The 23205-nt window shown below is 43.5% G+C and overlaps 1 long non-coding RNA gene across 2 annotated transcripts in view; it reads right to left on the reverse strand.

Moving 5' to 3' along the window:
- The window catches only part of LOC136586899 (uncharacterized), a 41328-nt gene extending 23649 nt beyond the window's left edge, over nt 1-17679 (reverse strand). For both annotated transcript variants that reach the window (XR_010787349.1, XR_010787348.1), the window contains exons 1-2: nt 17588-17679; nt 150-457 (exon numbers count right to left, since the gene is read on the reverse strand). This is a non-coding gene — a long non-coding RNA (uncharacterized lncRNA). The remainder of the gene's footprint in view (nt 1-149; nt 458-17587) is intronic.
- Nucleotides 17680-23205: the final 5526 nt, after the last annotated feature.

Raw genomic sequence — 23205 nt, forward strand, 5'->3', positions numbered from 1 at the left:
TAACAACCATTGCTTGTTCGTATCTGTGTGCACACCTCAATTGTCAGCTAAGGCTCACCTCACTCACAAGTGATGAATGGGGATCATAGCTATTACTAATCCAGTGTTCCCACCACGTTGTCTAGGGTTTGGTTGGGAGGCCTACTCACTGCTTCTCTCCCAGTCCTTTGGCTGGTTTCGGTTTGGCTTTCTGCACTCCAGGGTAAAGCAATTCAGCTTCTGAATCCTCTCAGCCAGAAGCCTCTTGTTCTCCTGTCTGGCGCCTTCTCCCTTCTCAGTATGTCAGGCTGCAGCTCCTCTACTGTTATTCTCAGTCCCTGTTCTCTTGTTGCGCAGCAAAAATAATACCTTTTATGGCCAGACATCATCCAATCAGCAAGTGTCCATGGATCATGCTTAGTTCTGCTACGAACTTTCCGTACCTGAACCCCCGCCGATCAAGACTTCTGACTTGTCACTATGACATCAAAAGTAAAAAAAAAATGTAATTACACTTTAATTCCAATAGACTTTAGTGCAGAGGACTTAATACCAGCACGGCCACCTCTCTATTGACTTCTATGTGAAAAGCGGCTGGCCAAAGTAGGTGAAGAGGGTCCTCAATGGCAGTCTAATGGCTTTAGGGGTTTTCTACACTTTGCCGTATTTGTAAACCTCAGCTACATATGCAAGAAGAGCTTGAAAGCAGCTTCATTTCCCGAATTGTCCTCTGATGCTATAGAAACGTGACCTACAGATGTTATTGATGCAACATAAAAGCTTGTAGTATTTTTTATCTCAGCTGGAAAAAAAATGCATTACTTTTATTTCTCACATTTTTTAAGACAGCTTGTCTTGTCAACAAGTATATTCATCTGACAAGGTCAGGAAACATTCCCAGTTTGTGTGGAGGAAGTTTTAGCTGTCATGTACTGTATGTTGTTGAGGACATTGCTGTGACTACATATACCATGCTTGTCATTAAATGCCATTGGAAATTTACTGCCCATAGTCTATATTGGGCACAAAATGAATTCACGGGCTCCAGACAAACATAAACACAAAGACGTTTAAAGGACATATGCTGAATGGTCACTTTATTAGAGACACCCATCTAGTAGAACGTTGGACCTCCTTTGTCAGCAATTCATCGTGTCATACATCCACAGATATCAGAGTTTGACAGCAGGGGTCTGAGGAGGATGTCAGCAGTCAGTCTGATGAAGAGGTGTTGCACAGTCAATAATACAATGCTGGTGCTCCAAACAACGTGTCCACACACAACTTGTCATTCCTTAGCATGGATGGGATATAACAGCAGATGACTACTTCCAGTTCCATCGTGCCTAAGAGAAACAGAAAGGTGAAACTCCACTAGACATTACTCACATCATTACTCCACTTCCACCAGCCTGTCAGGAAGGGTTCATCAATTCATGCTGCTTGTGTGAAATTCACACGCTCTAATAGAAAAGTTCAACAGAAATCTGGATTCATCTGACCAGGTGATGTTTTTCCACTGCTTCGTGATACAATTTTCTGCTCTTTGTCCACTTTAGTCCCGCCTTTCTCTTTCTCTTAGACACAATGGTGCTGGAACTGGTCGTCTGCTGTTACAGCCCATCCGTTCTAAGGAACAAGTAGTTGTGTTTTTGGATACATGGGTTGGGGCACTGGCATTGCGTTACTGACTGTACAGTGACTGTTGGTCAGAATGATTCTGATCTGTTTCAACAATGAGCTGTTTCCATCTAGGGGGGTCCCTTTCACTGGACCATTCTCGGTATACTCTCCACATTATTACATGAGAAAACCCGACAAGGTTGGCAGTGACATCCCGGCTCTGGTTAGTCTAACTCCGATGACCAAGTCTTGGAAGTCACTTAGATCAGTGTTCCCCAACTCCATTCCTCAGGGACCGCCAACAGGTCATGTTTTCAGGATTTCCTCAGTATTGCACAGGGGATGTAATTATTGTCGGTGCCTCAGACATTGCCACAGGTGTTCTTACCATAGGAAATTCTGAAAACATGACCTGTTGGTGGTCCCTGAGGACTGGAGTTGGGGACCTCTGACTTAGATCACTGATTTTTCCCATCTAATTATGGATTTACATTGAAAGTGGTCCACGGAAAACTTTTCAAATAATCTTAGGTAATGGCTCTAATTTCTATACAGAGAAGCTCTAATCAAGAAGGAGATGGTATATTTAATAACGTGACCGTTCCGAGTTTGCTGGACATTTGGGAAAGTCAATACTCTACATTCTACAATGCATTGCAAATACCTAACGTTCTTTGATATGTAGGGGAAGCCACTTAGTAAAGCCACATCGGACTTTAACTTTGAAGATTAGTGCATCTGAAATTCTTACATTTGTGACTGTGCCAACGTGTCATATGGCATCATCCATGTTGGTGCCAACAATTGGGCAGTTTGTAATGATGATTGTGTTATCAATGTCATGGTTCACAAAATAGTGTCAGGAATTCCTACTGCATACTTCTCTGAGACTAGAATTCCCCGAGGTATTTATTTAGTAAGGACTGCTGGATTCTAGGTGTCGGGTCACCATTTAACCAATGAAACACAGGTAGTTGTGTAGTGCTTTAGCTAGAATAACAAAAAAAAAAGTTGCAAAATAGTTTTAGCTTTTTTGCTGGTGGGAAAATGATGAGTAAAACATAAATCAACCAAACTACCACATACCACATTTCTCACATTGTTTATGGCTGGCATGCTGGGAATTAAGTGTGTTGGGCATATGTCAAGCAGCTGAAATTTCATTCTATTTCTACAACTAAATAATCAACTGATTAACCAACCCATACCCGAGGAATGTGTCATGACATTTTGTAAGACTTTGACAAATCAACGAAGACTCATACTCTTCACCTTGATATTCAAGGAATGTACAAAAATGAACTCAAGCCTCACAACGTTGCCGCTTTTCATTTTGTTTTTAGAATAAGGAATCTCTTAAACAAATAATCTGATTATTTCTCACCTTGTCTTATTTGGATCATTGACGCAGTAAAATGTGACTGAAATAATACACTGACATGCCAAAAGTCAAGGGACAGGAATGAATATCATGTATGAGCCCTCTAACCCTCAAAGTGAAGTAACTTGGCAATCCACGTCGATTCCACAAGTGAATGGAAGATGTCTGAAGGGATATTGGGCCATCTGGATAGCCACCCACAGCTCTATGGTATTTGTAGGTGCAGGATCTTGGGTGCGAATGGACCTCTCTACCACATCCCATAAGTGCTCAATTGAGCTTATGTCAGATGAATGTGCAGGTCATACCATTCATAGGAATTCTCCAAATTGCTCCTTAAACCAATTCTGGACAACTTGGGCCAGATGGTACGGTGTGTTATCCTGTAGGAATATCCCATCATTGTGGGGGTACATGAAGTCCATTAAGGACTATAAATGGTCACCAAGCAGTGAAATGTAGTGGGCCCCAGTAAGTGACTCATTTAGGTGGACCAATGGCTTCAACACATGCCATGAGAACATCCCCCCCACTAGCATGGAGCCACCATCAGCTTGCAAAGTGTTGACAACTGGGGTTCATGAGTTTATGGGATTTGCATTACACACAAACCCTACTATTTGCTCAAAACAAGTGGTACCATAACTCACTGGACCATGCCAAATGTTGCCAGTCCTCTAGGGTCCAGTTAGCAACCTCATGAGTCCAGGTGAGGTGCTATGCCCAGTGTCGTGGTGTTTACAGAGGCTCTCTGATGGGTCTTCCGCTCCCATATCCCATGAAAGCTAAAGAACACTGCACTGACCTGCGGGATATGTGTTTGGTGATCTCTGCTGAGTTGCTTGTCTGTTTATGGGTAGCTATGCCTTATATGATGTTTTCCCAAGTACACACAACATTGTGGATCGAGGAGTAAATGCCCACACAACTTCAGAAATGAAATGTCCCGCCCATCTGGCATCCACTATCATGCCTTTTTCGAATGATGATAATTCATGTTGTCCTGGCATGAGCACGCTGCCCAGGGTTCATCCTGACCTACAAGATGACCCCTCATAACTTATACAGTTGTGGGGGTTCCCAAGCCATCACATGAGATAGAGCCTCGTCATCATCAATTTACATACTGCTGAAACATGACTTTTGGCATGACAGTGTAAGTTAACCGAAAATCTAAATCTGATTAATTTTATAAATTTGACCCTACTGCAGAAAAATGTAAAGAAGTAGTATGATTAAAGCTGGGTACAGACTACAAGAGGATGTCTCACGATAGACTTTGGTGGCAGATCTTGCAATCTAAATGAGGTGGCCCTCTAGGCTATTAGAATGGGATTGTAGAAGTGCTGGGAAATTAGAGTACCACTTCCAATCAGATCTACTTGGGGTTTCTATGGAAGCTGTATAGTCAACCCATTATAGAAAATGGCTTTTATGTGGCCACCGTTTCTACTTACTTAACACCTCTGCCACTTTTTCTAGCAACTGGTTTATAGTGTTCTGGGGGTGGAATTGCCATACAGTGCCTACTAGGACAGTTAATGTGCTTGTCCTCTGCTTCAGTGATGAAAGACCCTTTCTGGTCCACTCCCTCATCATCCCACATGGCTTGTGGAGTGACTAGTTGAATCATACAATACACTGGATGTCACAGTCTCTATTCCTTCCTGTTAGAGCTACAATGTGAGTCTCATAAGAATTAATAGAAGTAGTGACTTCTGGTCTGCTGTAGGATTTGGTTAGTCTGACTGTAAGTCACGTTGGACCACAGGGTTATTGACCAGAATGGGTCTCTTGTTAATGAAGTAGTGGATAAGTACATCAACTGCACTACTATGAGCTGTATGGCTCTTGCACCCTGGGGAAATGATAAAAAAAGTTTCCAAGATGGCTCTTAACAATGATTTATAGAATGCAAATTATACTAAATCCATATTACATTAATACCAAAGTGACCCAAATGAATTAAGGTTTTATGAAATCATTGGGAAATCTTATCAGAATTTTTAAAATTGTGCAGTGTACGAGGAGCGGGCCCACAGCCGAGGAGATAGTGGGGTAGATAAGGCCTTGTCACGGGGCCCTATCATCTCCTTCCCGAGGGGTAGCTCTGGACTCGACCAAGTTACTGCTGGGTGAGGTCACAGGAAAAGGTAACTGGAGGTTACCTGTAATCTTCTTTGTCATGTGTGACGCCACCATTCCGTCCTCTGTGGTAAATCCAGACGACTGAAAAAAGTAGTCCACACACAGGAAAATATTCTGGACATAACCGGGAACTGGCAGTAGTGTCCATTTACAGTAACTCCAGCAAAGTCCACTTTATAACAACAGTTTGCACAGATATAACAAGAGAAGGTGGTGTGACAGGAAGGATTCTCATGGTATTCCGTACAATCCACAGTCCTAGTTATCTGTATGATCCCGCTCCAAGCAACTCTCTCTCTCCAACTCTCTACCGGTCAACACTCACGTCTCTAGTACCTTTCTCTCACCAAGCAGTGGTCCTTCTGTCTCACTCGTTACTTAGTGGTAGCACCGGCATATCCAGGTCAGACAGGTCCCAGGCCAAGCCGACGGGAATCGCTTAGCTTCCTCCATTCTCTCCACACACAGAACGATCCATGTATTGGTGGCTCACTCACTTGCAGACTCTTTTCCTCTACTCTACTTCACTCAACTCTGCTCTTGCATAGCTTCCTTGCAAACACATATATAAGACCGAATCACGTGACATACACAGCGATACATTTTCCAGACATAACCCAGACATTAACCCATTCAGTCCTGCCGAGGTTCTATACACATACCTCAAATGCATACTACCCATAAGACACTGACAAGACAAAGGCACGAGACAGACATATAACATTATGGAGGAGCCCCACTAACTCTGAGCCACTACAACTGTATCTTGATTGTTGTTCAATGCAATCATGAAGTATTTTGGGCAATATGACAATCCAGGAACAGTTATTAAATGTGGACACCATCATTATTCTAGTTGCAGTTCTTGGTATCTGAACAAGCATTCATAAAACTTATTTGATGCATTGTTGAATTTATAGGACAGCACTATTGCCGGCAATTCTATCTTTTGTTTTAAATAAAGTTACAGTCAAAAAAGTTGAAAATTGTTTTATTAATAAATATAAAATCAACAAAAAAGTCAGCGGATCCTCCTCCTGTCCATTCTGTTTATGGCCTATGAGGCTGCTCTAAGGCATTTCTCTAAATGCTGTTAACAGCAACTCAAGCAAAATGGCCGCCCTCCATGTACGGACAATAGAATAAAAAAATCTACAATCAGAAGATAAAAACAGCTTAGAAAAATATTTCACTATCTGGTTTTAATTAGTAAAAAATAATATAGATGATACATCCCCTTTAATGTATGTTCATCAGACTATGTAGCACAGTTGCTTGGATAACGGTTTTCCATGGCTACTGTCATTGTCTCAGAACATATTAGATTTTGTTGCTAAGGTGATGATGTTTTGTAGATACAGACAGCTGGACGTGGGACCACCTATCAGCACTTATCAATGTGTTTCCCCACAGTTAGGAAAGTTCAATCAGAGATGAGTGAAAAGCTTGGTCAACGCATAAATTGTACAAGTTTATGAACTAAAGAAGAATAACACCTAAGCGCTGGAAAGTGCGGTTCACTGAATGATGGGGTATTTAGGATCATTTTATTAATAACTCCACACTCCGGGGTAATCAATCTCATATATCTGGTATTAGCTACTGTCCGAGCTCTGTGTACATAAGGCTATGCACACGTCAATCAGATGACTATCCCAACCATTAGGGCCTTTTTACATGGGCCAACCCATCATAACAAGAGACAATTGCCAAATAGCATGTGAATCGGCGCCCATTACTGTTGTTCACACCAGCAGAGGTTGACCGGTATGGAGAGAAACGGTTGTTAGGATTGTTCTCTCTATTTACATAGGAAATTTACTAATGATCAGTGATCATTTTTATGCCAGCAAGAAAGATAGGATATTCTACAAAAAGTATTTCGACACCCCTATTGGTAGAAGGAATTGTGTCTTTTTAGCATGTCACATGTACTAAACCATTCTATATAAGACGAAGACCCTTGGAGGTGTCAGCCACAGTTTGTGATGCAAAATACACACTATTGGATATACAGGTTACTGCTTTACATAAGCCATTCATCACGAAGCACAATGCATCGGCCCATCTACAATGGTGCAAAGAGTGTAGTTATTGGACAGTTGAGCAATGGAAGAATGTTCTATGAAGTGCTGAATCACACTTCTCTATCCTCAAATCACATAGCCATATCTGATGTGTGGAGGATGCCTAGGGAATACCTTTTGCCTGAGAGTATTGTGCCAACAATTAAGTATGAAGAGCTATAGAAAGTAAAGACTGGTGGATAGGCGCAACTCTCCAGAAAAGATGGTGGGCCGGTAGGATGTATGATCCAACTTCTGTATTATCAAGTATATTAAAAAAAAACAGCATAGGATTCATGTTTCAGGGAAAACCCCTTCTTCAGTCAAACTGGGAGGGACATCACTTCAGGGTCTAAGGGATATGGTAGCCAAAAGTGCTGGTGGTACCAGTGATGGAGCTGGAGACAGCAGGAGAATTGGAGGATGAAGGGGTTTTTCCTAAAGTGCATATTCTATGCTGGCAAAAGGGCAATAGTTCTCATCAGTGATTGACAGCTCTATGCTTGACTCTACATACAAGGGTAGCTGTGAATCACTGCTAGGACCGCCCATTGGACTGTTCAGCTCAGAAAACTATATATCAGTCTGCTCAGCTCCTCCCGCTCTTTAATTGCTCTCACTGAAGTCGCTCAATCAACTTTACTAGCTCCATTGTCTAGTGACTAACATTTAGAAATGACCTCAACCCCTCCCACTTGCCTAGCTGTGATTGGCTGGTTGTATGCGTGAGCACAAAACGGCAGATTAACTCTTGTTTTGCCATTTGACAAATTAGAAGCACCATCTGTGTCTTAAAATAGAACAGGCAACATTTTTACATTAAAAGATAACTGTAAGCATTTCCACATGTTACATTATAATAAGACATATTGTTGGTATATAAAAACACATTTGTTTTGTGTGTATCACATGATTGGACCAAACTGGAAATATAACTGGGGTCCTCTGTGAGGAGGCGCTGGAATAAATGTGTAGAGACTAACACTGATTGGCTGGCTGGTACACACACCTCCCTGCCAGCCAATCAATCCACACACCAGCAGAGAAGTTCTTTTGTTAGTGTCCAGAGCCAACATGACACTAGGCATGTGTTGGCGTGAGGATCATGTGAATCCGGGATGACGCCTTGACATCACCCCAGTTACTATGCTCCAACGTGGCCGGCCATGACAGTTTGGTAATTGGAGGTAACAGATTCACTTTCAATGGGTTTTCAAAAGGAAAATAATTGATGACCTATTCTTAGGATAAGTCATCATAGCAGATCATTCTCTTCAATGGGAGACAGTTGCAATACCAGTCAGCCCCTGCACTATGGATTGCGTTCCGAGAATTTCAGTCATGCCTTGCTGTTTCTCATCAGCTGGTCTTTGGGTTGAGAACTCCCACTGATCTACTATTGATGACCTATCCTAAGAATAGGTCATTGATAGTTTTTTCGGGGAAATCTCCTTTAAAGCGACTGTCCGGGCCTGGACAAATAAAGATGGCCAGACTAGCTTCTTGGACTGCCCAATGCACACTCTGCACTAGTATGCATCATTCATTAGTCTAAGATATGAGTAGTTCTGACCAGTCAGAGGAAGTGTCCTAGACTACCAATCCACACTATGCTCCGTGTGTAACAGCTATTCAGAGAAGTGGTGTGGTCATCTTTGTTTTTCCAGGTAAGGAGGGTTGCTTTAAGTAGACCAGATTCTCTTTTCTAGGATCAATCAGCCCCATACGAACATCAAATTTCCCATAACCAAATGCCAATAACAAATCTTTGCCTCCATGAACGTCCCCAAATCCAATCTGATTTTCCATATTACGCAGATATGTGTATGCTTTATCTTAAAGCCATTTTCTGAACAAAAACTATTGATGACCTATCCTCAGGCCTGCTGCCAATGCATTTGGCCAAATGTGCGTCATAGTGGGCACGAGCAGAAGTACCCTAGCTGGCTTCATTCCCATTGAAATCAATGTGGTCGAAACCAGCTATTACACTTCTCGCACTTTGGCCCCTGACATCGGGGACGGAAATATAACAGCCGCTTCAGCTCCCATTTCTTTCAATGTAAGTGAAGCCAACTAGAGCATTTCCGTTGCCATCCCCTATGTCGCACATCTGGTCTACTACACTGGCAGTGGTCGGGCGATCAGGTGATTGCCGGGGATCCTGAGCAGATTAACGATGACCTATTCTCAGGATCGGTTATCAATTGCTTTTGTCTGGAAACCCCTTTCATAATGACATTTGGTCTCCTTTTCACTTGACTCGCCATTTTTTGCATGAGTTTGCTTCTAAAATTGTGTTTTCACTTTCCATTTCTTGCAAATAATCTTCTGTTCAGTTCTGCTCCGCGCTTCTCCCTAACCTCACTACCCGGCTACAAATCAGGAGTGACACATTTTATTACTTCCATTTTGCCACATTGCTTTCACATACTATGTTATTTATGTTAGATATAATGTTTAATGCTTTTATGGCGCAGTCTATCTTTATATCCTTGAAATAAGACATCCAGGATAATAGCTGGCGGCCACGTAAACCCAAGTGTGTTTTGCAATAAGCTTTTCAAATTAATTTCTTCTTCAACCGCATTCAAATCTGTAAAAATATTTTGCAATAAATAAAGTATAAAATACGTCGTCTGTTACAGAGAATAAAGTGCGCATTATATGCAAAATAAAGAGCGTCTGCTCCGGAGAACGGCTTATTTCTTTGATTTAATAGCAGGGAGAAATCCTTTTATGTCGAGGGGAATGAGACTGTTTAGCTTCAAGGTATGTGCCGAATTTACATTTTTAATGCATAACCATCCCTTCACTTCCCGTGACGTGTCGAGCAAATTGAAAATGGAGAAATAAAGCGTCTAATCTGAAAAAAAAACAATAAATAAGCCGCGTTCACTTCCATCTTATCTAAGCGTTACGTGTTTTAATTACTGCGCTACTTTTTTTTTTTTTTTGCTTCAGTAGCTCGGAGTAAATATAACTCCTCGTGTTAATTATAGATTTGCCATTATTTTTTTTTTTGTATGCTTTGGAGTTTTTTTTCCAGCTGGTTGATTGCAAATCCAATTGTGGGACTAAGTTTGCACCTAAAGGAGCACATTAACCCTTTGCAATCCACTGTCGGACCTCTGAAGACATTATGATTTAAGGCTGTACAGCTCTGATGTTGGAAGACGTCCGTCGGGGTTCTCTTACTGTAAATTGCCAGCCTCTCTGCTGTCGGAGCCTATCCAACGTGTCACCCCATACAGTACTGGCTTTAGCCAGCAGATAGCGCCGTTGTGTAACGGCAGAAAAAGAGTAAGCCCCCTAGGAAAACCAGGATACAAATTGGATTGGAAAGGGTTAATGGGGGTCTCACCTGAATGGATTTTAATTGCGGAATCCGCGAGAAGATCTGAGGTAAAACGTGAGCATTGAAAGGCATGTATTTTCCATTTTTCGTTCACACTCGCAGGTACAAATTGCGCATTCTGCGAGCGGAAGCAAAATTGCAACATGCTCTATTTTAGTGCAGATTTCACACGGACGGCCCCCATTGAAGTCAATGGATGCGAGTGTTCCGTAGCCCATGCACAATTAACATTGCTTATGAGCAGCAGAAACACTTTCAACAAATTCAGAGGAAAATAGATGGAAAAGCCAAAATGTGGGCTGGAGGAAAGAGATTTTACTACCGCACAGACGCAGATACACTGTGCATGCACATACCTCCAAGTGGAAAAACACTCACGCCTGTGATCTACTGCAATTATTTGCAATTACTTTCCATGGTTGTCTGCTGCGGAAATCAATATGCAGAATCTGACCCATTCATGTGAGCCTGGCCTAAGTTGTGATTGGGCGTGCCTATGGTCAGGTACGTCACTTTAAGGTCCTCAGTCCAAATGCAGATTCTGTAACAAGACCCTCCCCTACCATGGGCTATCTGTAAAGAATGGCTTTTTTATTGCAGGCCGACATCTAGTAGCGTTAGACCTCCTTTGGCCTTCAGAACCGCAGCAATTTGTTGTCACGTAGATTCCACTAGGTGTTTAAATCATTATGCAGGAAGAGTGGCCCATGTGGACAGGAAGCTTCTTGTATTTGCCGCAAATTAAATGGAGGTACACAGGATACCCTTTTGCTGGATGCTTTTCTTTATCACACCATTCTCGGTATACTCTCCCCACCAGAGGCGTAACTTGAAGCTTCTGGGCCCCAAAGCAAAATATGTGACAGGGCTCCCAATTTTAATTCTTTGTTAATAGTACTGCACTTCCTATATTTATAAGGGAGGCCTTATGGGCCCCCTAAGGCTCCTGGGCCCAGGTGCAACCGCATCCTCTGCATCCCCTATAGTTACGCCCCTGCTCCCACCATTACATCAGAAAACCCTACAAGGTTGGCAGTGACATCCCGGCCCCGGCTAGTCTAGCACCGATGACCAGGCCTTGTTGGAAGACACTTAGGTTGCTGGATTTTCCCATCTAATGTGGATTTCCATTAAAAACTTGTCACATGATTTTCTACCGCACTCTGGGGTCACAGGGAGAATTTTTTTACAGGGAAGCTCCAATCGTGAATGAAGTGCCGGGTCTCTAATAAAATGGCTATTTAGTGTATATATATATATATATATATATATATATTTTTTTTATTTTCACTGATATTGGTGGTATGTTTTTTCTTCAACCTGGGGTCTTCTACCAGAGTCCTGGGAGTTGGGCGGGGGGTTCTGTGCAGAATCATGGATGTTCCTGGTATTACACTCTTCTGGGTAGCGTGCTCAGATGTTGTTCTTGGGATCTGTTGGAGTCATTCCCCCAGTTTAGGTGTCACAGTCCCAAGTGCTCCTACCACCACTGGGATTACTTTGGCCTTCTCTTTCCACATCCTCTTTCTTCTGCTTATGTGTGCAGTAAGCCATAAGGTTTATTTGTATAGCATATCACAACACTGCTTATGTGTATAGTTAGCGGCACTACTGTGGTTATATGAACAGTTTGCAGTATTATTTATTTAAAGTGACCATTACATACTGTAGTCACAAACAGTGGTGATCGCAGGATAATATGTCACCCATAAACTACTGTACTAATAATAAAGCCTTATTCTAGGCTGTGGACTTTCTTTTGCTATTCTTTTGTGCAGTGAACGTATAGTTAACTGCAAATTGGCAAGACTGAGCTAAAAGGACACTCCTTTAGCAATTGACAAGTGAATGGAGCCCTATGGATATGTTTAGCATATATGAAGGAAGACTTTGCCAGCATATGCTAAATGTAAGGCTTAAAGCGACTAGATCAGCTATTTTTTATTAAGTAAAAGCAGATAGAGAAGCATTTTCCTTTTTTCTAACCTGGTCATATTTTCTGATTGTAGATTTTTTTATTCTGTTGCCTCTACATGAGTATGAGGGCAGCCAACTTGCCTAAGTTACATTTAGCAGCATTTAGAGAGATGCTTTACAGCAGCTTCATGGGCCATTCACGCAATGGATAGTAGGCGACCCATTGACTTGTATGGGAGACTGTTCTAGACCTGCTCTGTGATCTGTCCAGGGAGGGGGGGGGGGGCTTTTTGTAGATAGTCGCCGCTTATATCTCTTGTCAATGGCAGATCCTGTGCTATCTACATATAGGTTGTCCCCTCTCAGTGTAATACTGCCTGTGATGTTAGTGGGATGATGGCTGCAAAGTTTTCTGTACAGATCAGGAATTGACAGACTAGTATTAGGCTCTGTGCTCAGTGAGAAAAATGCAGGATTTCGGGTGTTTTATTTTAAACACAGATAGTGAATAGAGATGAGTGAGCACCAAAATGCTCGGGTGATCGTTACTCGAGCCAAGATTTTTGTAATGCTCGACAGCTCGTTTTGAGTAACAAACCCCATTGAAGTCAATGGGTGACGACAGCATTTTTCAAGGTAACCCATACTCTGCCGGCAGTTCCATTAAAAACAATGGTCTGCCAGCACCCCTGAATTGTTTTTCAGGGAAGGGCTTTACATATAAGCACTTCCCTAAAAAACAATACTTTTAGTGTAAAAAATAAATAAACTAACCTCTCTGCTGCTGCAGTGTCCCCCTGCGGGGATGAAGAACACATCTGCAACATGCAGCAGATGTTTCCTTCATCCCCGCGAGGAAAAATAATTCCCTGCTGCACCTGCCATATCTGTGACAGATGCAACAAAGGAATTCTTCATCCCTGCAGGGAATAAAGAATTCCCTACCATAGCTGTCACAGATGACAGCTGCGGTAAGGGATCCAGCTGCCGGCATCCAGAAATTGTTCTTCAAGGAAGGGCTTTAAATATAAGCCCTTCCTGAGAAACAAGAAGAAATGGTGAATAAAATAAAAAAAAAGAATACTCACCTTTCTTCAGCTGCCGGGGCTCAGCCGTGTCCAGCCAGCTATTCTCTCTGTACTGCTCTCAGTAGTATTCAGTAGCCGGGGATTTTAAATCCCCGCCTGCTGAACGGGCTGCTTCTGATTGGCTGAGCGCTATGACCAATAAGAGGCAGCTCTCAGCTATTGAATGACAGCTGAGAGCTACCTCTGATTGGTCCCTGCAGCTGGACGCGGCTGAGCCCCGGCAGCTGAAGAAAGTTGAATATTCTTTTTTTTTTAAATTTTATTCACCATTTCTTCTTGTTTTTCAGGAAGGGCTTATATTTAAAGCCTTTCCCTGAAAAACAATTACAGGATGTCATCTACGACAGCTGTGGTAGGGAATTCTTTATTCCCCGCAGGGATGAAGAATTCCTTTGCTGCATCTGTCACAGATGAGGTAGCGGCGGACGTGGCAGCGCCGGACGGGTATTTTGGTTTTTTTTACTCTAAAATCATTGTTTTTCAGGGAAGGGCTTATGTTTAAAGCCTTTCCCTGAAAAACAATTACCGGGTGTCGGCAACAGGATCCTCTACCGCAGCTGTCATGTGTGACAGCTGCGGTAGAGAATTGAAGAATTCCTCTGCTGCATCTGTCACAGATGTGGCAGATGTAGCAGCAGGAAATTCTTCTTACTAGCGGTGATGAAGGAAACATCTGCCGCATGCGGCAGATGTGTTCTTCATTCCCGCGGGGGACACAACAGCAGCGGAGAGGTAAATTTATTTATTTATTTTTTAGACTAAAATGATTTTGTTTCAGGGAAGAGCTTATGTTTAAAGCCTTTCCCTGAAAAACAATTCAGGTGTGTTGGCAGACCATTGTTTTCAATGGAGCAGCTGTCAGCAGCCGCTGCTCCATTGAAAACATGTGGGGAGGAGAGGGTGAAATTTTTTCGAGCACCGCGTGGTGCTTAGCTCGAGTAATGAGTACATTGAGCAGACTTGCTCTCTCATCTCTAATAGTGACCAAAAATAAAAATAAAAAATCACCAAAAATTCTTAAAAAATGTGTTTAACACAAAAATGTGATTTATATAATAGGTAATTTTCTTATGACATATTTCCTTTATCATGATCTGGGTAGAATCTAAATGTGACCTCCAAATTTTTAAGTAAACAGAATTTTTGTTCTTACCCTCACCTCCTGTCTCCTCCCCCATTCCCTTGTAGATTGCAAGCTGTAGGATCCTAGCCAGGAGCCAGGTGTCAAGAACTCCCACTATACCTGTCAAGTAACTCTTGTGCCATGCTATGCCCTAACTAGGTGTATGCACAGGTTTAAAGCACGTCAGTGATTGCTGTAAAAATGTTCTTGGCAGTCATTGTAGGGTTAAAATGATCAATAACTGTAGTAGTAGTGATATCCCATTCACACGAGTGCTGTGTGGTTTCTGGAGCATGTGAACGCACCTCAATACTTTTCTTCACTGAGTCCTTCTCTATGAATGACAGCTAATTAAATGAGATTGATTCATGACATGATTTATGTCGCCTGCATTGAAAAACCATGTTTAGCCGGCGAGCTGATCATAGCCGCACTTTTTGACTGATTACTGTATATAGCTTCTAAAATCAATTGACTCTTCTAGTGGCGGTGCAGATGTGTCATTGTAAGGGGAGTGAATAGTTATGCATTCAGTACTTTAATGGACCAAGAATGTAATGAATGTCAATGACTTTGATGATAAAAATTTAATTTTGATTCCAAAGTCTGCAGCCATTGATCATGATAGATTCTACTTGGTGTTGAAATCACTCTGTGGGAATATTGAACCTAGAGTGTGCCAAGAAAACGGTCCCTGCACCATTACTCCCCCTCCACCAGCTGATAGGAAGGGGTCATCGATTCATGCTGCTTGCACCAAATTCTGACCTCCCATCATTAGGTGCTTGGTGCTTGTACTAGTCATCTACTGTTATAGCCCATCTGTGCTAAGGAATAACAAGCTGTGTGTTCATACATACTAGTTGGAGCAACAGTGTTGTATTCAACTGCTCTTGACTGTGCAATGCATTAGTCAAAACGATTCTTGACATCCTCCTCTGACCCCTTTCAATTATGAGTTGTGTCTAGCCACAGGATCCCTTTCGCTAGATGTTTTTCCCTAGGTCACACCAGTCTCAGTCTGCACTCCACACCGTTACATCAAAAAACCCCACAAGGTTGGCAGTGACATCCTGGCCCCGGCTAGTCGAACACTGATAACCCAGCCTTGTTGGAAGTCGCTCAGATCACTGGATTTTTCCATCTAATGTAGATTCATGCTGAAACTGATCCACGGGAAACTTGTCATGTGATTTTATACTGCACTCCGGGGTCACGGGGGTAATTTCAATACAGGGGAGCTCTAACGTGAGAGGGGCGGTGGTTCTAATAAAGAGGCTATTCAGTGTTTGTTGTATTTTGAGTTGTGTTTTACTATTTGCTATTTATTGCAAGTTTGTTACATTGCCAAAATTCGACAACCTGACAACTTCTTTTTCCTTTTGAGATTTCGCTTTAACTACAACATTTCCTCCAGTAAGGCCGGCTTCACACAAGTGTAAGCGCAATTGCACAGGCCTTAGTGTACCATATTTGTGCTATGAATTAGGCTTTTTTTGCACGCATATCGGTATACTCTTCTGTACTATGTCGTGTCTTCTTGCGTGTATGACACAAAGCCGCACTGATAGAAATGGCTAAATCGTCTAAAGAGTTCCAGATGGGTTCTTCTTCCAGCGGATTTAAGCAGCGTATTGCGCATCTCCCTGTGTATTGCACGTGCATTTGTGCTTCCCTGCCCCCCAATAATTTCTACAGGCACCTTTGTACACAAATTTGCAGAAAGACAGTGCATGCACTATCCTTTTTTGCGCAGATTCTGAACTGAGCACGCAAAATCTGCGGAAAACAATGAACCCATTAAAATCATCGGGCTCTAATCACTGTGCATTGTGTGTGCAAATTTTGCATGTGCAAATATGTCCGTGTGAAGCTGACCAAATGGTGGATACATATGGGCGTATGCGTTTTTGCTCATGCCTCAGTGCAATGTATTTGTCTTATGTTTGAGGCTTTTTGCTCACACACCGCTGCATTTTACTGTCCTTTTTGCTCACGCAGGGCGTGTTAATTTGCGCACGACGAACAAACATTCCCAAATTTAGATGAATATTTAGCCTAATCCGTTCCAGATATGTTCTATTCCTCACAAAATTGCACAGCTTTTCACTCATCGCCTTGCGAACTGCGTGTGTCCTATCTTTTCTCGTACGTAGTATTACCACGCTAGAATTCTGACAGTCAAAACCACACCATGGAAATGCTTTCGTTTCGCCACAATTTGCAGCCGTGAAAACTAAGAGAAAAGCACACCCACCTGTTTAAGCCCTCATGAAGCTGCTCTAAGGCCAGCCTCGCATGGCCGTGACGGGCTCCGCCGCGGAATTCTGTGGCGGAGCCCGTCACAGCGCCCCTCCAGAGACCCCGATACTTACCTCCGGATCCGGCGTCCTACATCCCGCAAAACGCTTCAGCGCGCATGCGCAATAGAGTGTGTGACGCACCGCAGCTTCATGTGACGCGCCGGCCGCGTCATATGACACGCCCATAGCGTCACATGACGCGGCTGGCGGTAGGCGGAAGATAGCGTAACGGACGGCTTCCATTGAGTGCAATGGAAGCCGTCCACGCGTACACCCTGGCAAATAGAGCATGCGGCGGGTGAGGTCGGGAGATTTTACGGGCGGAATTCCGCACCGTAAGCATTGTCCTATTAGGTTCAATAGAACCTAATAGCTGCGGGCAACGCAGCGGAAATCCGTCCGTGGGAAGGAGGCCTTATTCCATCATTCTCCAACATTGATGAACTGTTGCTACTCTCATACAACAATGTAACTTCTCTGCTGTTTGGGGTTTTCTTCTTGTTACATTTTGCTTGTTTGTTGTATGTTGAAAATGTTAATAAAACAAGAAAAAAAAAGAAAAACATAAAACACAAAACTAATTATTGTGACTACAGACTACCTGAAGAATGTGCGGCGTTTCCCCTCCGAGGATTTGCTATCACAGACTTTATGAATCTGCTGAAGCCGAGAACCTCTTGGAGGCACATTGATACTCGGTGTTCCAGTCGGTGAAACTGTGATGTTATCATTACCTGTGAAAATGCTGAGAATGTTCTTGGACAAGTTACCTGAAGCATGCAAAAAGATTGAAAAAACCCCTTGTTTTTGTTCGGAGGAGCTTCTCACATGATAACATGACCTGTTTTGGTACATGTTGTCACACAGCTAAGACTTGTTTTCAGCCCCTTAGAATAGCATGTAAATTACACCTTAGGATAATACACCGCAGTAAGCTGCACTTATCATCTTGGAGGCTCTCGGCATTTCACTTACAAGTGGAGCAACATCTTGTTATTTTTGGAAAGGAATCGATAAATACAATCAACGCAATCTGCTTCACGCGGGCGTATGCGCAATTGTGCCCGCCTTAGGGCTCATTCACACGACCGTGATTTTGGCACATATTACGGCTGCGATATAGCCGTGTGACTTGCGGTGAATGGAGTCAATAAGAGTAAATGGACTTTCATTGATCCGTTCACATTAGCGGGTAAACACTGCATGTAGATACGTGCGAGAAAAAGATCGCAGCACGCTCTATTTATCCGCATACCATGCAGCGTGAGCCGTATACTTTCGTATGGGCATGTATGCAACCCAACCCCACATTGCATTGGGGCGGCAATACATACGCAACCCTGCTATGAAATAGAGTCACATTGTGCATGGCCGCGTGCGTGAGATATGTAGTCTTGCACTCGCTGCCATATGCGGCCCCTGTCGGCTCACAAAGACCGGTAAAACGCTGCGCAACACACGACGCAGTGAGCCGTATGACTCTCTAATGTATGGGGGGCAGCTGAACGTTATCCTCCCACAGAAAATTTTGGTGGAAAGAAGGATCAAGAATAGAGATGAGTGAGTATACTCGCTAAGGCACATTATTCGAGCAAGTAGTGCCTTAGCCGAGTATCTGCCCGCTCGCCTCTAAAGATTTGGGGAGCGGCGGGGGAGAGCGGGGAGGAACGGAGGGGAGATCTCACTCTCCCTCTCTTCCCCCTGCTCCCCCCGCTCCTCGCCCCCGCTCCCCCGCCGACCCCGAATCTTAAGAGACGAGCTGGGAGATACTTGGCTAAGGCGCTATTCACTCGAGTAATGTGCCTTAACGAGTATACTCGCTCATCTCTATTCAAGAAGGTTCAAAGCCCAACCCTTTTATTCCCCAAGAGATAAGCTGGTACTAGAGTAGAAGTAAATTGGAGAGAGCTGCAATACCGGATCAGGCCATGGTGCTCTACCAGTCCTGGTTGTCCATAGCAGCATGTCATCAGCTGATCAACAGGGGTCCCATTTATCAGACTATAAATTGTTACGTGTAAAAGTACCCTAAAGGCTCATTCACACGGGTGTTATTTGGGCGATAAGTAGGCGCGCCAAAAAATTGTGCTTATTAGAACCAATGGTTTCCTATGGATTCCTTAAGACAAACGATTTACCGCCAAAAAAAGGACCACAAAAGATAGAACATAGGCACGTTATTAAGATGTCCAAATTTCCTTCGCATCAAAAGATGGGTCTTGTCGTAACTTTGGACCGCAAAATACTAGAGGCTCCATAAGCTTCTATGGGAGCTGTCCGAAAAATGGAGGGGGAGGGAGTTTAGCAGTGGCAAGACGCCACAGCCAGCCATGGAATGGATCGAATAATCGTGATTAGAGATGAGCGACCGTACTCGGTTCGGGTGTTTTTGCACTCGAGCACCACTTTTTCCGAGTAACTGACTACTCGGACGAAAAAATTCGGGGGGGGGCGGGGATAGCAGTGGGAAGCAGGGGGGAACTCTCTCTCTCCCCCCCCACTCCCCTCTACAACCCCCCGCTGACCCCCCCCCCCCCGGATCTTTTCATCCGAGTAGTCAGTTACTCGGAAAAAGCGGTGCTCGAGTGCAAAAACACCCGAACGGAGTACGCTCGCTCATCTCTAATCGCGAATAATACCCCCGGCTATTCTTTGCTCATGTGATATTATGCTCTGATAATCGCAATTTGTTAGTCTAACTGAGCGTCAAAATAATGCCGATGTAAAGAAGGGCTACGGGCGGCTTCACACGATTGTATGTTTAATTGCTCATGCTTCAGCACAACATGTTTGTGCGGTGAATGAGGTGCTTTTTCGCACGTATCGGCGGATTTTTCTGTACTTCTTTGCACACACAGGGCATGTGAACATGGGCGCGGGACACCTCTCTGCCCTGATTTAAAGGGCCTAATGCCTAATAAGGTCTAGATGTGTTATTTTCCCCATGCTCCTATATACTTCTATGGGGCCCTTTGGTGCGCAGATGAGTACAAAATAGAGCAGGTTCTAGTTTTTGCACAAATGCAAGAAATGTGCACGCAAAATTGGGGAATGTGTACAAATACATTGACATCAAGTGGTTCTATTCTCTGCGTACAGCCTGTGTAAATGTTACATGTGGAAAAAAGTCAGGTAGTCAGAGAAGCGGTTCGGTCAGGCTCGGAGGCACGCTTTAACATAAGACAGCCAGTCATGCGCTAAGCCGTAACAAGAACACATAATAACAGGGAAAGCCTTCGGAGCTACAGAAGTCTGGCGGCATTCTGCCCAAATCAACTTACCCCCAGCTATAAACCCGACTCGGAGGCATAGAAATAAAGCCAAGCATGGGCAACAACTGACCTGTAAGCACTCTGTCCTTGAATATGGATCCCCCCCCCCCCCCCTTACTCATACACCTTTCATACCAACTTAGCCAGGGGTCATGAATACCTCCATCATGGAGGTCCCCCCTCACCATTTCAGAGCAGTTCGGCTTCTTACTGCGTGTATTTTTCATGCATCCTTCAGCCCTATTGCTAAATTTCCATCAATGACATCCAAAATAAACTCAAAAGCAGTATTGTCATGACCTTGACTGCACCGTGACTTACAGGGTTGTGATGCAAATTCCGGCACACGCACATTTCACTTGGCCTTGGCCGCCCAGTATTAATGATCCCTTTTGCTGTCTAGCTGCTAGGCTGGCTGAGTTGATTGATTGCTCAGCCAGTCAATGACTTTATTAGTTGGGTTTTCCTGTTGGACTAGCTGGGATTATTGTTATCAGGTTCTACGATTTAGTCCAGCTCCCCTGAACACTGGTTGCTGGTTATACTACTAGTGTACTGACCACGCTGTGTCAGAGATCTCTGACTGAAGTTCCTAATAAATTTGTGCTTTGTACTAGGGCCCTAGTAAGCTTTGTATCTTAAGTTATTCAGCCTATAAGATTCTGTGTTCAGTATATATGTTGTCAGCAGTTTCGGACTGGTCTCCGGTCTCTCTCCTGTAGTGGGGTTGCCCTTATCGGGGTGTGTGTTCCAATTGATCCAGTTCAGGCAGCTCTAGCTGTTTAGTTTGTGAAACCCTCCGTTTTTAGTATATTTGGTTCTGCTATACCAGTTTGTCCAATAAGATCCATATTACCAGTCACTAGTGTCACTCCATTTGTGAATCCGTAACTTGTTGCCTCTGGTTGTGCAAACTAGTCGATCCAGACTAGGCAAATATATTTTAATAAATGACTCCCTATATAATGATATAAGTGGCTTGCTTTGCTCGGTGGCTTTGTAATACAAACTTCCTCGTATCCCTTTGAACATTTTGTTAGGATAGGAGGATGTTTGTCCAGGTGAAACAAAGTTTAGTTGTAACACAACCCCGTAAAACCTCTTAACAAGAGCAAGTTCACAAGCAAGCCTTCTGTGTTTATGGGTTTACTGAGCTTTTCGGCTTGATCTTGTCCATGTGGTTCCATCTGTCTTAAAATAAATGATCGGTCTGCAGCTTGATTACATTCCTAGCTCGCACTCTAATTAGTCTCAGGCTGAACCATTCACTTTTTAGAAAACATTGTTTTAATTAAAAGAAAATTTATCACAAAAACTACTAATGATCCGGGGTAATTACTCAGAGATGTCTGACTAATGACTATGTCATAGGTGGCAAGTCCAAATGTAACGAGGGCAACCATACTTACGGCATATGTTTTGTGCTGGTTTTCCCCTAGTAGACCAGGCTATCGTCTCAATTTAGTGTTGACCTTTTGTTTATTATTGTGCTTGGGGCTTTGTCAGGAGCTTAAGGTCATGTTTTTTAATAGAGGCCCGTGGAGAGCAGTATAATCAGAACCTCTTCTTCGAGGTCATGACCTCAAGCTATTGTTTTATTTCTTTAGGCCTGTATAGTGAAATGGATTGGGGCGACAGTGACAGATTGTTACCGAAAGCTGCAAAATATAGGCTGACAGCATAGATAATATTGTGACATTGCTCCAATCATTTGGGTATATAGGTTCGTCCCAACTTGCGCAACCCCTTTAAGAATATGTAGCCCTAGTGGCTAGCTAATCAGCCAGTGCTCCACTCTAGGGAACTCTGGCAAGCAGCTGATTTTGATGAGGAAAGCCCCGGCCAGCAAGACATTTGCGAAAGGTATTAAAAGCCATTCATATGAATGGCTGTACTATTATTACAAGGATGGAAACCATCTGACAAGTTTTTCGTGGATCAGTTTCAGTGTGACTCCAGATTAGATGGGAAAATCTAGCCACCTAAGTGACTTCCAATGAGGCTTGGTCATCAGTGCTAGACTAGCCGGGGCCGGGATGTCACTGCCAACCTGGTGGGGTCTTCTCATGTAACTGTGGGGAGAGTATAGTGAAAATGGTGTAATTCAGGAAAAACATCCAGCAAAAGAGAATCCTGGGGATGGAAACAACTTATCACTGATAAGGGGTCAGAGGGGGATGTCAAGAATCGTTCTGACAAATAGGCCCTGCACAGTCAAGAGCAGCCAAATACAACACTGATGCTCCAATTAACATGTCTGAATGCGCAACTTGTCGTTCTTTAGTATGGATGGGCTATAACAGCAGACAACCTGGTCCAGCAACATTGTGTCTAAGAGAAACAGAAAGGTGAGACTCCAGTAAGCAAAAGAGTGCAAAAAATGTATCATTGAGTAGTAGAAAAACATCACCTGGTCAGATGAATCAAGCGGCATGAATCAATGACCCCTTCCTGTCAGGCTGGTGAAGTAGTTGTGTGGAGGAGGTTTTCTTGCCACATCCTGGATCCTCAAGTACCTGGGGATGGGTGCCATAATGAATTGTTGCCGTTCTGGAGGCCAAAGGTCTAGAGGGCTATTAGATGGGGGTCTCTAATAATAAAGTGGCCATTCAGTGTAGGCATATATATCTTGCGTGGTGCAGAGTGCTAAGGCAATAGAAATGCAGTCCTAAGCTCTTGCTCGTGACCTGAAGGTAGCCAGTTCCTTACCCACATGATTCAGTTAGCCAGCTCAAGGTTGACTAATCCTTCCAAGGATGGTAAAATGACCACCTAGCTTGGTGGGGGGTAATAAATTACCTGAAATTGCCGTGGAATAAGTTGGCGCTATACAAGATTTTTAGTTTTACCTTCCTGGAGAACCCTGAACTGCAGTACCGATCATGGTGGGGATGAAGGGAGGGCGGGAGGTGGTGGTCGGGCGGGGGGCATTGTTGCGTTTTTCCTG

The sequence above is a fragment of the Eleutherodactylus coqui genome, chromosome 12, assembly GCF_035609145.1.
Source record: "Eleutherodactylus coqui strain aEleCoq1 chromosome 12, aEleCoq1.hap1, whole genome shotgun sequence".
Classification (NCBI taxonomy): Eukaryota; Metazoa; Chordata; class Amphibia; order Anura; family Eleutherodactylidae; genus Eleutherodactylus; species Eleutherodactylus coqui.